This window comes from Thermobia domestica, chromosome 10 (assembly GCF_964235325.1).
Source record: "Thermobia domestica chromosome 10, izTheDome1.hap1.1, whole genome shotgun sequence".
NCBI classification, from domain to species: domain Eukaryota; kingdom Metazoa; phylum Arthropoda; class Insecta; order Zygentoma; family Lepismatidae; genus Thermobia; species Thermobia domestica.
The window spans coordinates 156,178,427-156,192,761 of record NC_137463.1 but is presented as its reverse complement, the minus strand read 5'-3'; the positions used below and the strand labels follow the sequence as shown (position 1 = coordinate 156,192,761).

The 14,335-nt window shown below is 34.2% G+C and overlaps 1 protein-coding gene across 5 annotated transcripts in view; it reads left to right on the top strand.

Moving 5' to 3' along the window:
• LOC145662786 (Ig-like and fibronectin type-III domain-containing protein 2) overlaps positions 1–14,335 on the top strand; it is a 1,216,055-nt gene that overhangs the window by 273,682 nt on the left and 928,038 nt on the right. For 2 of the 5 annotated variants that reach the window (XM_081728665.1, XM_081728666.1), the window contains exon 2: positions 9,409–9,467. The exons of the other annotated variants lie outside the window; for them this stretch is intronic. The gene's annotated coding sequence lies outside the window, so the exon portion shown is untranslated. The remainder of the gene's footprint in view (positions 1–9,408; positions 9,468–14,335) is intronic. 5 annotated transcript variants of the gene reach the window in all.

Genomic DNA, 14,335 nt, shown 5'->3' with positions numbered 1-14,335 from the left:
CCAATAGATCTTGTTTTTTTCCTTTAACTCTTCAACTCTGTCATCAACACTACTGTCTCTACTTTTAGTACTGTCTCTTTTAAGCGCTTACCAAGAACTATGACCCCACCATTATGATATCTTTTAATTACCAGAGTAAAACATTTTGTATCCTTCACTTTCAATTCTTAATTTCACAAACTTCTACCAAGACTAGATTATTTTGTTTCATTTCTTTTTTTAAGATTTTTTTATTTCCCTCCTTGTAACATGGTACGTACGTTCCATGTTCCTATCCTAAACCTTTTGCTCTTGCCCATATTTCTCTCTCAAGCAATCTTCCTCTCACTGTAACTCTCTCGTTCAATACTCGTTCACAAGACATTCCCCTTCTCGAGAACTGAATAAGAATCATTTTACCTCCGGAAATATATTTTGACCTGCGAAAGATCATTGTTCATATACTCGCTTTCTGCTATCAGAAAAGTAGGGGAAATAGAGTGATAGTTCTCCGTTGCCTTCCACCACGCAATATCCCAGCCTTTGAAATCACTCTCGCCACGCCTGGGACTGATATGCAAGTTGCCGTACCAATCATAGTAATTTTTGGCAACTTAACTACTGGAGAACTGTTGCCTTCTCCCAGAACGATCTTAACCTGGCCACTCCGTTTAGACTAATTCGGTAGGAGTGACCCTTCTAGTAATGGACATCCGCCGACATAACTTTAAATTTCACGGTAGAATGCAATTCCCCCCCCCCCCCGACACATAAGTGTCTTCATGAAGGTTGTGTTTATACGGAGGTAATAGGGCCTACATTTTAATGATTGAAATTATCTAAGCCTCCATTTAAAAATTATTAGCACAATTTAACTTTATAATATTTTTCCTCAAAGAAATTTCAATCCAATTTGGGGTCGCACAGTCGACATGATCTAAATGTAGCATTGTCTGATATCATGTTACTTTTTCTGGGCCAATAATTCACAATCAAATTTTATTTGTGTAAAACTTTAACACCTTTTTGTAGAACATAAAGTATATTATTTAGTTCAAACGATGCACTGGGACCAATTGAGTATCGAATTTCGAAGCCATTAAAAACCTAACATTTTTATAAACGAAACTTAAGAAAATGAAAACTTACAATAACGTTGGTTTCTTTGGACTGATACGTAAATAAGTGGTTGGTATTAAGTTTTTCTTTCTTTCTTTTCTTTTTTCTTTTTTTTTTAAATAAAAGACAATCACCATTTCTCATTTCCCCGTAGGCTGGATCATCATTATCGTACAGTAACACCACGTGATTTCCATTGTTCCGACATAGAATCGCAATTACATAACAACACACGACCTTCACGCTTCGTAGATGCTCTTACGCGGATCAAGACTGCTGGATTGTTTCATGGCCGTCAGGTAGGCCTTATTATTAGATCCAGCTATCTTCATGAGAATGTGAGTCATGACGTCTTCGTAAAAGATATCCTTGGACAGAACAAAGATGTGACAGAACATTCCAATAGGAGTATCAAGCCCCGCAGTCACGTGGTCCCGTGTATCAGTCATGTTATTTCGTGTTTACAAGAAATGAGAGTAAGTAATATCTTTGTCATGTAAGTGGATTCATATGTATATTACATTACGTTTCCTTATTTTATTTGAGACCAATAGTTATTTTATTTATATTAAATCAGTTTGTGATTTGAATTATACCAAGTAAAAGAGGCATTAAACCGTTAAATATCATAAATATTAATCAAGAAACCTAAAAGTAGCATTCCTACAATAGCATACCTGTGCTTAAGATCGCTTTTAGGAATTTCTTCGAGTAGAGATAGACTTCTTTACGGGTATGCTATTGTCCAAGAGACGGAACAAAAATCACTTGACGCATAAATTATTAGTTTTGTAGCCCATTAAGGCGACGCCCATTAATTAGCTTGTACTACTAACAAATGACACTATGTGTTACTGGAGCAATATTTTGCGTTCTTCCTTCTGCACTTTTCATATGGAATTAATTTGAACTCAGGTCTCGCATGACATTCGAACCGCGCGTATTGGCATCGTAGTCAATCACTCCCACTTCACCCTTTTTCTTCCATTCTAGCCAAACATACAATGTAAACACACTGAAACAGGCGTTCAATTATTTACAAATTTAGTCTCTAAAAAGGTACAGTGGTCTTCCCGATTAACAGTATCTATTTATTACTTCGTAACATCTCCACCCACCACACCATTCTTATTCTTTATTTCCAAGAATTATTTTATACATTAACGCTACACACACACACACACACACACACACACAACATTGTATAATACATTATTAACATTATAAGTCTGTGTTATATGAATTACATGGCTTCACGTTAATTGCTTCCGAGATATGGACATTTTATTATGATAATTACAACCTCTATTTCCTCCCCTTACTGACGACTTACGTCGCCAGCCTACAGTTCGAATTTCAAGTTTCTAGCTTAAGAAGTTTAGCCTAGGCGTTGATCAGTCAGGACTTCTTTTCTTTTAAATAGAGATTTAAAGATTTTTCTCTGTAAGATATGAAGAGTACGAGCTAACCGTGATAACATAATTAAGAAAATAATAAGTAAAAGGAACTAGAATAAATAACATTTCAGTAACAAGGTGACATTTAAAAAAAAATCGATTATCTCGCATTAAAAATACGACATTTTTCAGTGAGAACCGTACTAAAGTGCAACCACACAATACACTCCTGCTACAAAAGGCTGAAACAAAAGGCTGCTACAAAAGGCTGAAACGAACTATTTTTTGACAAAGCATTAATGAAAATAACCTCACAACCTCAAGTTAAAGTATAGGACAGGTATAATACATTAACCACCAAAGTCACGTATTTTCTAGTTCCAAGAGAATATAAGTCTAATTCTGTGTTTTGTATTACATAACGAACTGCATAAAATTAATATTTAACCTGGCAAGACTATCATTTACCAAGAAGTAGCAATGCTGACAAGGAACGGACATGAACGTGTCATCCGGACATCTGAATTAAACCTAATCCATTCGATAAGAATAACAAAGATATGTTCATACATTAAAAAAAAAAAAAAAGAAAGAAAGAAAAAGAAAAAGAAATAGGTGCCATGGACAATGGAGTAAGTCCCTGGAGCCTATTTAACCCTGTTAGGCTAACTTCTATTCTTATTATTTATATATGAAATGCAATTAGATTGAAGTGATATCATATCTCGGAAATGAAAATAAAATGTATTACTCGCGTGAACATGGTTACATTCTCTCAATGTTGTCTCCGCCTGCTTGGTGAACATGTTTTCAGATGTCTGACAGACATAAATAACCGTTCAGAGGCCCCGGTTTTGGGAGTATTTCAAGAGAGTGCCCTAAGACACGAACAGTGATGGAAATATCCCGGAAACATCACGGAACATGATGAGTGTTCCAGTACCTCCTAACTCCATCGTCATACGAGAGTCTGTATCGCATGAACTCACATTACAATCACTCAAACTATAAATTTAAATGTAGTTTATTTCAACGCAAAATTGATAATTAATCTTTGTACCTTTAGAATGTTTCATTTTGTAAGGAAAAAATAAAATGTAAAATTTCTGCAGACTTTGCTTATGCCCCAGTCTCATTGATGTAAAAGATATATGTAACAAATTTCAAGAAGATTGGATGCTATTTAGAGGTTGCATACTGACAGTTTTCTAAAAGTAGGCAAAAATACGATTTTTCAATTTTAATTACTTTTATTTTTAAAACTACACATCTCAAACTTATAATATTAAAATTAGAGACTTTTTGTAAGCTTAATAGGTAGTACGATAGACAAAACATATTTTATTAATCCATTTCGAATTATGCAATCCCTTCTTTTGATCGCTTTGTAACGACTTTGATGTGATGCTCGACTATCTTCAACAAGAATTTTTGTAGTTTGTTACCAGGGGCGCCCACAAGGGGGGAACATGACGCCAATGGCGTCATTAAAATTTCGGAGGGTTTAATGTAAAATAATTAAAATTGTCTCATTTCACGCCAAGACAAAAAAGTAAAAACTAGTTACTCAGTGAATTACTACATTATTATACCGTCCTGCTCCCGCTTCTTTTCCTCTCCTCGGCGACATAACACCATAACCATTTTAATAAATGTTTTTCTGCCTTATAATATGATTTTCCCGATTAAACATAGAATCATAAAACAAATATAATCAAACTCCCCACCCCCAGAACGTTTTAAGTCTACCAAATTTTTTTAGCAGTACGGGTAGGCAATCATCTTCAAACATATACATAACGAAAATTCACTTAATACTTATTTATAGAAAAGTGAAAAAATAATTTTCCAAACAAGAAAACAGAATTATTTTTAGAGTCAAATGAAAACACTACTACCCCTCCCCAAACTTACAGACAAATTAGAGAAGTCTGAACAAAAGATTAACAGAAGAAAGAGATTAAAAAGAGTGGGTGCTAGTAAATGGACAAGTAAAAATGATGCTGTAAGAACTGTCTTGTCCTGTTTTCATGTGATCGAACGAACCCTTTATGAACCAAGTATAGACAGAAATTCGTACGGCAATAGCTGCATGTAAAGGTTTGGAAGCTGTTGCTGCAATGCGTATCGCTAATAAGATATTTAAAGTTCTTAACCCTGTGACGGTTTCTCTTCAAGGCAGAACAATTGATTATGGAATAGTTTATTCAGTGATTGATGGAATAAAAAGAAAATTAGTTCACTAAGAAATTATGAATCGTGGAATAATATATGTTCAGAGATAGATACATTTATTAAAAAACATGTACTTACTCCGCAACAATCCAAAGATCACGGAAGAGGAAAAGGTTTATGGACGAGCTGGCAGTTGATGAAGTAATAACTGAACCTTTAAGAAAAATTAAAGTTGTTTACTTTAAGATCCTTGGTTCACTGACTCCTCAATTACTAGATCGCTTTTCAAACCAATCGGCCTTAATGACCAAAATGGCTTTTGTCACTACTCAAAATGGGTTACGTTACAATTGCGAAAAGACACTAGTTGAAATTAAACTTCTGAAATTACTCTCATAAAATTCACTCTTACAACAAGTTGGGTACGCCTTCCATGTGTATCACCGTTACCATTTATTTATAGAATTAACACTATTTTTAATCACATTCATTTATTCAACACTCTTTTCGTACAATTCGTTACACCAATTTACGAATGAAACTCTAACATTCTTTTAGGCACTTTCTCTATTCGATTCTTCTACAAAACCATTCAAACTATATCATTTCATAACCCGTCTACGAAACCATTAACAACAAACATTCTTCATTTTACATCAATAATTATTCAATTGTCAATTTTAACAAATAAATTCAGTGGCACTAACTAAACAAGGTCTTTGTTGCCATTGTACATTTTCTACAACAGCTCTCTTTTCCCATGATGGACTTAACAAACTGAATGAATCACCGGTCAAATACGATACAAGAATTGTGACTTCTACCATTTTGATAATGAAGAAACAGTACCTTAACCGGAAAACTTTTCATTCGTATACAAAGCTTCTCGCCACAACATAGACATTTCTGATTTATTGCCCAAACCAAAAAATCTAAGATTTTCTAGCAAGACAGGAACAATAGTAGTAAATAAGACCCAGAAGATGCTCAAAAAGATGCTTTAGATGGAAAAGAAATTGATGACGACGAGGAAGATAGCATGGAATTACTGTGAAATTCTGGGTTAAACGAGATTTGTATTAACCCATGTAGGTGTTTACAGCAGCTCTCGGGATTTCCAAACGTAAATGGGCTCTACAGAATTCTGCTTTCACTCTTTGTAACAATCTGCTCAGCTGACAGAACTAAAAGTCGGATCAATAATGTAAAAAAAAAAAAAAAAAAAAAAAAAAAAAAAATCAGAACCATCACGGGACATTTGGTTAAATAATTTACTAATTTTAAGTAGCGAGACTAAAATTTTGAACGAATTATCATGTGATGACATTATTAATCAGTTTTTCTTAACTAGTAAACAAGGATAAAGGTCATTGTTAAAACGTTAGATTCATTAAGTTCAATGTTTTTGCTATTCAGTTTTACTTGTGTAACTTGATTAATTTTTACACCGTATAATTTCAGGAATTATGGATTGTTCTGTATGTTTAAGAAAATGTGTCGTATTTTTTTCATGTAGCCTTGCTTTTGGTTAATGGTTGTCAAATTAAATACACCGATATGCCTAATAAGGGCTGATTTTATCATAAGCACTTGTAAAAAAATTATATTAGTAAAATATATAAAATATATATTATAAGTGAACATCGAGGTGTATAGGGACTTTTAGGTCAGTTAAAAAGTAAAATAAATTGTGTACCGGAGAAAGAGAAATTTCCCTGATAAAAAAAAAAAGTTTAGAGTCAGGGATGAACAACAAAAATTTCTTGTTGAGGATAGTCGATTATCACAGAAAAGTCGCCACCAAGAGAACAAAAGAAGGGATTGCATCATTCAAAGTTGATTAATACAACACATGTTTTGCCTACAATACTACCTATTAATCTCAGTGTCTAGTTTTTCTTTAACTTAGTGATGTCTAGCTTTAAAAATAAAAGTAATTAACATTGAAAAATCGTATTTTTGCCTACTTTTACAGAACTCGTCAAAGTATGCAACTTCTAAACATTATCCAATCTTCTTGAATTTTTATGTCACTGAGACTCAAGTCATAAGCAAAATCTGCAAAAAATTTTATATTGTTTTTTTTTTTTTTTTTTGCCTTGCAAAATGAAACATCTTAAAGTGTACAAAGATTAATTATCAATTTTACGTTGAAATGAACTGTGTTTAAAGTTTGTGTGATTGCAATATGTCTTGAACTTTCTACTGATGATCTCACGTGCTGTGATAGGAAGAGGTGTAAAATTAATTGTGAGGGGGATACTTTGTTAATTTGAGGGGATTGGCGTCACAGTTTTTGAGGGGGTTGGCACCCCTGTTTGTCCCTGACTTTAAACTTCTTTTTCTTTTTTTTTTATCAGAGCAGTTCCTCTTTCTCCGATACACTTTATGGAAAACTATTTTTATTTTACTTTTTAACTGACCCAAAATTCCCTATACACCTCGATGTTCACTTATAGTCAGTAATTTACTGATTCTTTCAAATGTAGGTTTATGTTAAAAATTAGCCTTTATTTAGCCGAGGTGAGTCAATGGAGGTGGTGGTAGTTCCGCGAGGGAAAGGGGTAGCAGTATTTTCATTTGACTCTATAATAGTTTGTTTTCCTGTTTGCAAAATTATTGTTTCGCTCCTATAGAAGTAAGTATTAAGTAGATTTTCGCTATGTATTTGTTTGAAAATTGTTACCTACCCATACTGGCAAGAATTTATGGTAGACTTAGAAATTTCTGGGAAGAAGGAGGTTTGATTATATTTGTTATATGGTTCTGTGTTTAATCGAAAAAATCAGATTACAAGGCAGAAAAAACATTAATTAAAATGATTATGTTAATATGGCAGGCGGGGTGGGGGAAGAAGGGGGAGCAGGAAGGTATAATAATGTAATAATTGAGTGAGTAACTAGTTTTTATGTTTTTTTGTCTTTGCGTAAAATGAGGCAATTTTAATTATTATTTTATGTCAAAAATCCCCCCCTAAAGAAATTCTAATGACGCCATTGGCGTCATGTCCCCCTTTGTAGGCACCCCTCTGTATATGCATTTGTGTGTGATTGACTCTACAAAGGGTTACCTCCTGTTTCGCAGCATGCCTTAAAGGCGTGTAACATTGCCAAATTTACCCATTTCTGTTTCGCAGAATTGCATGAAAAGTTTTGGTAGCACCTCAATATTAGAAATATTTGGTGAAATGAACAAAACAGCATAAATCCAAAGAAGGAGGCTCGCAATATAGCCTTGTCGCACAAGTGCAATCGTGATTTACTGAAAAAAGTACAAAGACTCAGACATATAAATAAAAAAGTTTTTTGCAATAAACAATAATGGTATGAACCTTAACAAATTTAGTATACAGGTGCGATTCTTAAAATAACTGTTTTTCATTGGATTGTAATTTCAATTATCCAAATGAATGCAATGAAATACGGCACTAAAGTACAGAATAAGGACATAATCGTCACACCTAAACCTACTCTTAAGACTGACGAGTACGGCCACACCTAAACCTACTCTTAAGACTGACGAGTACGACTGTCTAAACGTCCCCATAATCTTCACCGCAAAATTAAATAGCCTTCTTCCAGCAGCCGCATTCTCGGACTGTTCTTCCTTCAAAAGTAGAAGGAATCTGTATATATATAGGGAGGATTTATGTCTACTTTCTTTTAAACTTGAAATTCTAAACTTCGGCATTGTTCGGTTTTTTTTTCTGTTATCAAATTAGTTTCTTATTGTCATGAAACATTTTTAAAAAATACAGAAATTCCATTTCATTTTACGGTGTGCTGATATGCCAGCAATCTTGACTTTCTCAATAATTTATGATTATTTTTTGGTTACAATTTGAATATATGATTACAATATTACAATGGAATCAATTTCTCAACATCTAATACAAATAATCGGTAAATAATACTTCTGGTACAATACATGATTTCCACAAACTTATGTAAAAAATAAAATATCTCATTCTGCGAAACAGGAACATACGCATTGGATTATTTTTCTGTTCTTCGAAACACGGCGACGCTGAGCGTGAAAAAACAGTTTGAACCCATTTCTGCGAAACAGGAACAAACGCTACAAAGACAGTAAGGATTAAGATGTTGATGGAGTAATATTATTTCTCCAAATATGTTCAGAATTCAGTTTATGAGCTGTGGAAACGAAAGGATCAATATAAACTGTGTACATCGTTCCTATATATATGTTGACTTTGACTGCAGCTGAATTTCGTCTGAAATCGTTTGTCATGTTTATCTTGATCTTTTCAAAATGTTCTGTAATACTAGCAACATAGAAAATTTGGTCTTAATACGATCTCAATTTTTACTGTGATAAATTTTCCACTTTTAGTTAATACGTTGTCAAGTCCACATAAACTACAATACTAGTCGCGTATAAAACAAATCAATGTACTGATTCAACGAAATTATATTTTATATGTATACTTACGACGTATATTTTATGTCTACAAATACATTTAAATTAGAACTTGAAATATTTATAGGATATTGTTGTAAAATGTGTTTTAGAGAGTTTATTTCATTACTTTATTGTACTTTTCATTTATTTTATTTTGTTTTAGTCACGAGGTGAGGCTCAATTTTATTATTTTACTATGAAAGCGTAGTGAAGAAGGTCTGTTCTGAATTATACTTCGTGTCCCTCTAACAATATTTTAGTTTGTCTTTCTCTAGTTCAGTTTTCTTTATTACATTGAATCTTTTGTTTTCCACAGGTAGTTTTTTATTCTTATCATTCCTGTGATCTCTTCTCTATTCGGGTGCCATTTAATAGGTGAGTAGCTAAAATCGATTTTCTATTATTTTGTTTCTTTATCGATCTATTCCAAGTGTCTCTGAACAGTGATTCTTCCAGTTAATCTTCGTTTATCTTTTTAATCTTCCATTATGATTTATTTCTGATTGATCCAGCCATAGCGATTATTTATTCTTGCGGTGTTATTTATTTGCTGTTGTCCCAAAATATATAATAAAAACGCGAACAAAATACATTATAACTGCCTAAGTGCAATGTAAGAATGTGAAATGAGCAAACATGACATGCACTATTTTCAGAAATATGATTCATACCGTTTAAGAGGGCGGTGGTTCAGTAGTAGGACGTTTACTTGCGATGCGTGGAATCTCTGGTTTAATCCCCGTCCAAGTAAGTTTGTCGTGAACAACATCGCGTCAGTGGATTTTCTCGGGTACTCTAATTTCCTCCCACATCCTTATTCCACCAGTTATTCCATCATCATCATTGAATCATCCATCTTCCTTAGCTTAAAGTGTAATGTCGTGGGACGTTAAACTGAAATATTTTAGTTTACACCATTTAACATTTCCTAATATTGTCTTGTCAAGAAACACAAGCTACAAGATGTTTTTAGTAGGCAATCACAGGTCTGACTGGTCAAACGCACTTGATTGAGAAGGTTTACAATCGGAAAATTATTTGGTCAAAATTTTAAAATTGTGCTTTTCTCTTTCTGTATCTTTCTCTCTCTCTCTCTCTCTCTCTCTCTCTTTCGCTATTTTAGTTGAAATATATTCTTCATAGTACATATTCTTCATTGAATAATGCAACTCAGTACAAATTAACAGCTTCCTTGTGGGCTATACGCTGGAATGTACGCAGGAATTTATTTCATTGTTATAAAGTTTTTTATGGGTTTAAATTCGATATGAGGATAACTTATATTAAAATTTGTAAAATCACCTCTAAGATTAGATTAAACCTACAGAAAAGTCAGGATTTCGTTCCATCAGGACCCACCCCCTACGTATGTCCCTAGCAATATGTACAATTAGCACATATTTCTCAGTTTGCCTCGGTGCTTCAGTTGCAAACCGCAAACCAAACTATGGAAATGACCAACCACCTTATAGTATAGTAGGCCATGAGAGGTTTACCTTCAGTTTAACGTGGGACCTGAACCACAAGAGCTTGTACCGGAAATCGAAACCAGTTCACACGCCCCAAAAGGGCTTACACTTGTCATATAGCCACGAGGGAACTCAAGTGTGTTTTGATCGCATATCAGCTTTAATGAAATGAATAGTACTAAACTGATTATGTTCCGGAGTTCTTTTCCCCGAAGAGCAAAGCAGTACATTTCGCTTTATAGGACAGTATTCAGCCCATGGACTATGATCCTATTAATTAAAGACTCATTAGGCGGAATTTCTGTACACCTACTATATCTGAAATATGTTCATTTTCGTTGCTAGTTAATTTCTCTTTCAATCAACAATTTTATATGTATATATATTATATATATAATAATCAGCATCGTCAGGACAATGATAAGTAAGGTATGTGCTCATTTCTTATCCTAGAAGTCAAATCGTTTTTCTTTTCTCCCCTCTTTTACTTTCCACCCAATCTAGTCTTTATTTCATCATTTGAAAGTATGGGAGTTTCATTTATGGATTGAAGCCTAACCTCTTAGATCTTAGTTGCGTAGGGGGCGCGGTGGCTCAGTGGTAGATCGTTCATCTCTGGTGCTTGGGGTCCCGGGTTCCATCCCAGCCCCCGCCCAGTGAACTTTGTGGTGGACAAACACCGTGTGCGTGGGTTTCCTCGGGGTTCTCCTGTTTCCTCCCACTTCCTTCATTCCACCATTTTCATTCATTACTCATCATCACCGTCTCCTTTAGCCTAACCGGAAAAACCGTGGGACGTAAAACTCAAAGATTTCATTTTTCGTAGTTGTGTGTGAATTGTCAGTTCTCATCTCCATTTACATTCTTTGTTTTGATTAACTTATGGTAATTTGTGAATAGTTTATAAGTTAGTTTCTGAACTAATCGAACTAACATTCCACATTTGCTCATTATAAAGGCGTACGCAGCTTTGTCTATTTCTTCGCAACACGAGCAGTACACACAGTGATTTACTTTGAATCAGATTTTACTGCTATTTACATAACCATCACATTGAAGTTCGAAGTCTTTGAGACTTCCATTTGTGAGATGAAGCTGTAAAAGTTTAAACATACTCATGCTATATTCTGGATATCAGGTTGAAACACGTGCATATAGTGTTTACTCACCACAAAATTCATATGATGACACAGTTCCAATATCAGTTCAAACAAATCAGTTTCATTTCACAGTGTGAAACTAAGGTAGACTTCCAAACTATGTGAATTGAACACTGAAGCTTGTAGTGGAACATCTGTAACTACTGGTTACATTAGAGGAAGAAGATCGAAGATAGAATCTGTTCCTCAGAAGCTGAATCCATATCAAAAAGCCATTACTCGCTCTCTCCTATTTTTGTTCTATGGAGATTAATATTGAAACTGGAAGTGCTAATTGATGTCTATCACTTCCAATTGCTACAGAGAAATAAAACTAGAGATGAAACATATTGTTGAGGTTTCCATATAAAAATACTGTTTATCGTTATCTATTTCCGTTTTATCAATTATGTGATGAGTGTTGCAACCGAAAATCGTAACTTTTCACCATTTCTGTTTTTAACAGATAAACAAAGGACGAAACAAGATTCATTCTTTGGACGCTGGATCTGGTCAAGAAATCGCTTTTCGCTCTTACAGTTTTTGCTTTATAGAAGTAAGTATTGAAACTGGAAGTAATGTTAAATTTTAACGACTTTCGGCTTTCGTAGAGTGTTGTGGGTGGTAACAATATGTGCGTTTGAGACAGTGAATCGATTACAGGAAACAGCTTGTAGCTATCTGGTTTCGTTTTTGTTGTATAGCGACCAATGTTGGAACCAGAATTCTTTTTATATCTACTACTTCCAGTTTGAATAGAGTGTTAACTGAGGATATGGAACCTATATGTGGGACGCTGAATCTATTAAAAACTACGCTTTTCAATGAGTATTACTACTTTTGTTTTTTTGAAAAATAATACTGAAACTGGAAATACTAGTAAATTTCAACAACTTCCAGTTAATGTTAAAATTTGAATATGCATTTAGAATAACAAACGTGAAATAATTCATTATTCTGTTTCCCAAACTTTTGATGACTGTTGATTTAATGTTAAGATTATGGTCGCAATCATGGTTAACAAAATTGTTTGCTGATATATATATATAATATATAAAAGAAAAATATATAGACTGTTTATGTATTTGCCCAGGAAGTGTATACGTATATGATATCAACATAAAAGTAAATGGGAATGAAATATTATTGAACTGAAAGTAGGAATGCTTTTGCCATTTGACTCGACCGGCAGTTGTGTGTCTGTCTGTTTATCTGTTCTAGATAACTCATGTAAAACTTATTTGTATTAATGAAACTTGGTACAAACCTTCCTTTACCTTGTAGGAATAATCCTATTATTTGGAGTTCCAGTGTCAAATGGGTAAAATGCATCCCATGTAGTAAGTTTGAACATACTACGGTAGTACAGATGCAAGAAAAGTTTCCCATATAAACCAGGTAAAAATTATTCGAAAAAAAAAATGAAATGAAATCTTTGAGTTTTACGCCCCGCAGTTATGCCGGTTAGGCTACAGAAGACGGTGATGATGAGTAATGAATGAAATGGTGGAATGAAGAAAGTGGGAGTAAACGGGAGAACCCCGAGAAAACTCACGCACACCGAGAACCCCGGTAAAACAAATATTAATATCTAGAAATTTTCCTAAATTATTAGAATCGTTGTGGTGTTAGTTATTATTTGTTAATTTTATGTTTACTTGCTTTTCTACAATAATACTGATATTACCGTCATCAAATCTTGTATTTCAGTTTATTTTATGTTTCTCATATGATTTATCTATTTTATTAGTCGATGATTAGGGTTAACTGCACTCTGTTAAGTTTCATAATAGCATCTTCATTTGGCAAGGACTTGGAAAACGTTATCTGTTACACGTTTACTTTTGATGATCCTCTCCAGATGGTAACCTTGTGCTTAGTGTCACTAGGTATCCTGAATTTTGAACTTTTCTCTCGTGGCACTATTGAAACAATGTTTTAATCAAAAAGCGACTGTAGACCCAAACTTTACTTCCGCAAAATCTTACACCGCACAAGATCAATCGCTTTTAGTGAAATATTAGAGTGCTTCGGGTAAAGATGCCTATAGGGGAGAGACGCAAGTTTTGCTATAACTTCGTCGTAACAACAACATATGGTACGAGCTTGCGCAGGCTGTTAGCGGAGGTTAAGAAGAAGAAAGGGACGTCGTCAGTCATGTCGATGAGTATGTTACGCACTTGTTTCATGGTAAAATGTATAAATTATCAATAAATTTACGCATATTTTTGTTTGTGAATAAATCGTATTTTCTGCATGAGTTTGTAATACAATTAATAATGACGCGAAACACGTAGTTGCTGTGTAGAGAGGATTACAGAGTTTAAGTGCACGTGAGTCTCGGCATATCTTGTGGTAGCTTTGGCGCGCAAATTCAGCTGGCAACTTTCCCTGATTTTTGGGAAAGTTGCTACATCAACGTCGGGTAAAGATGCATGTGTACATTTTCTCGGGTAAAGATGCAAGTATAATTCTTGCTCGGGTAGTCACGAAGTTCCTAACCTCGCGAATAATATCAAGAAAGTTGAAAATGAAAATATACAGAACTGTTATTCTCCTGGTAATATTTTAAAGTTCGGAAAGGGCGAACGTTTTGATATAGCGGATATGAGTTTCATAAGCCTTAGAGTTAGTT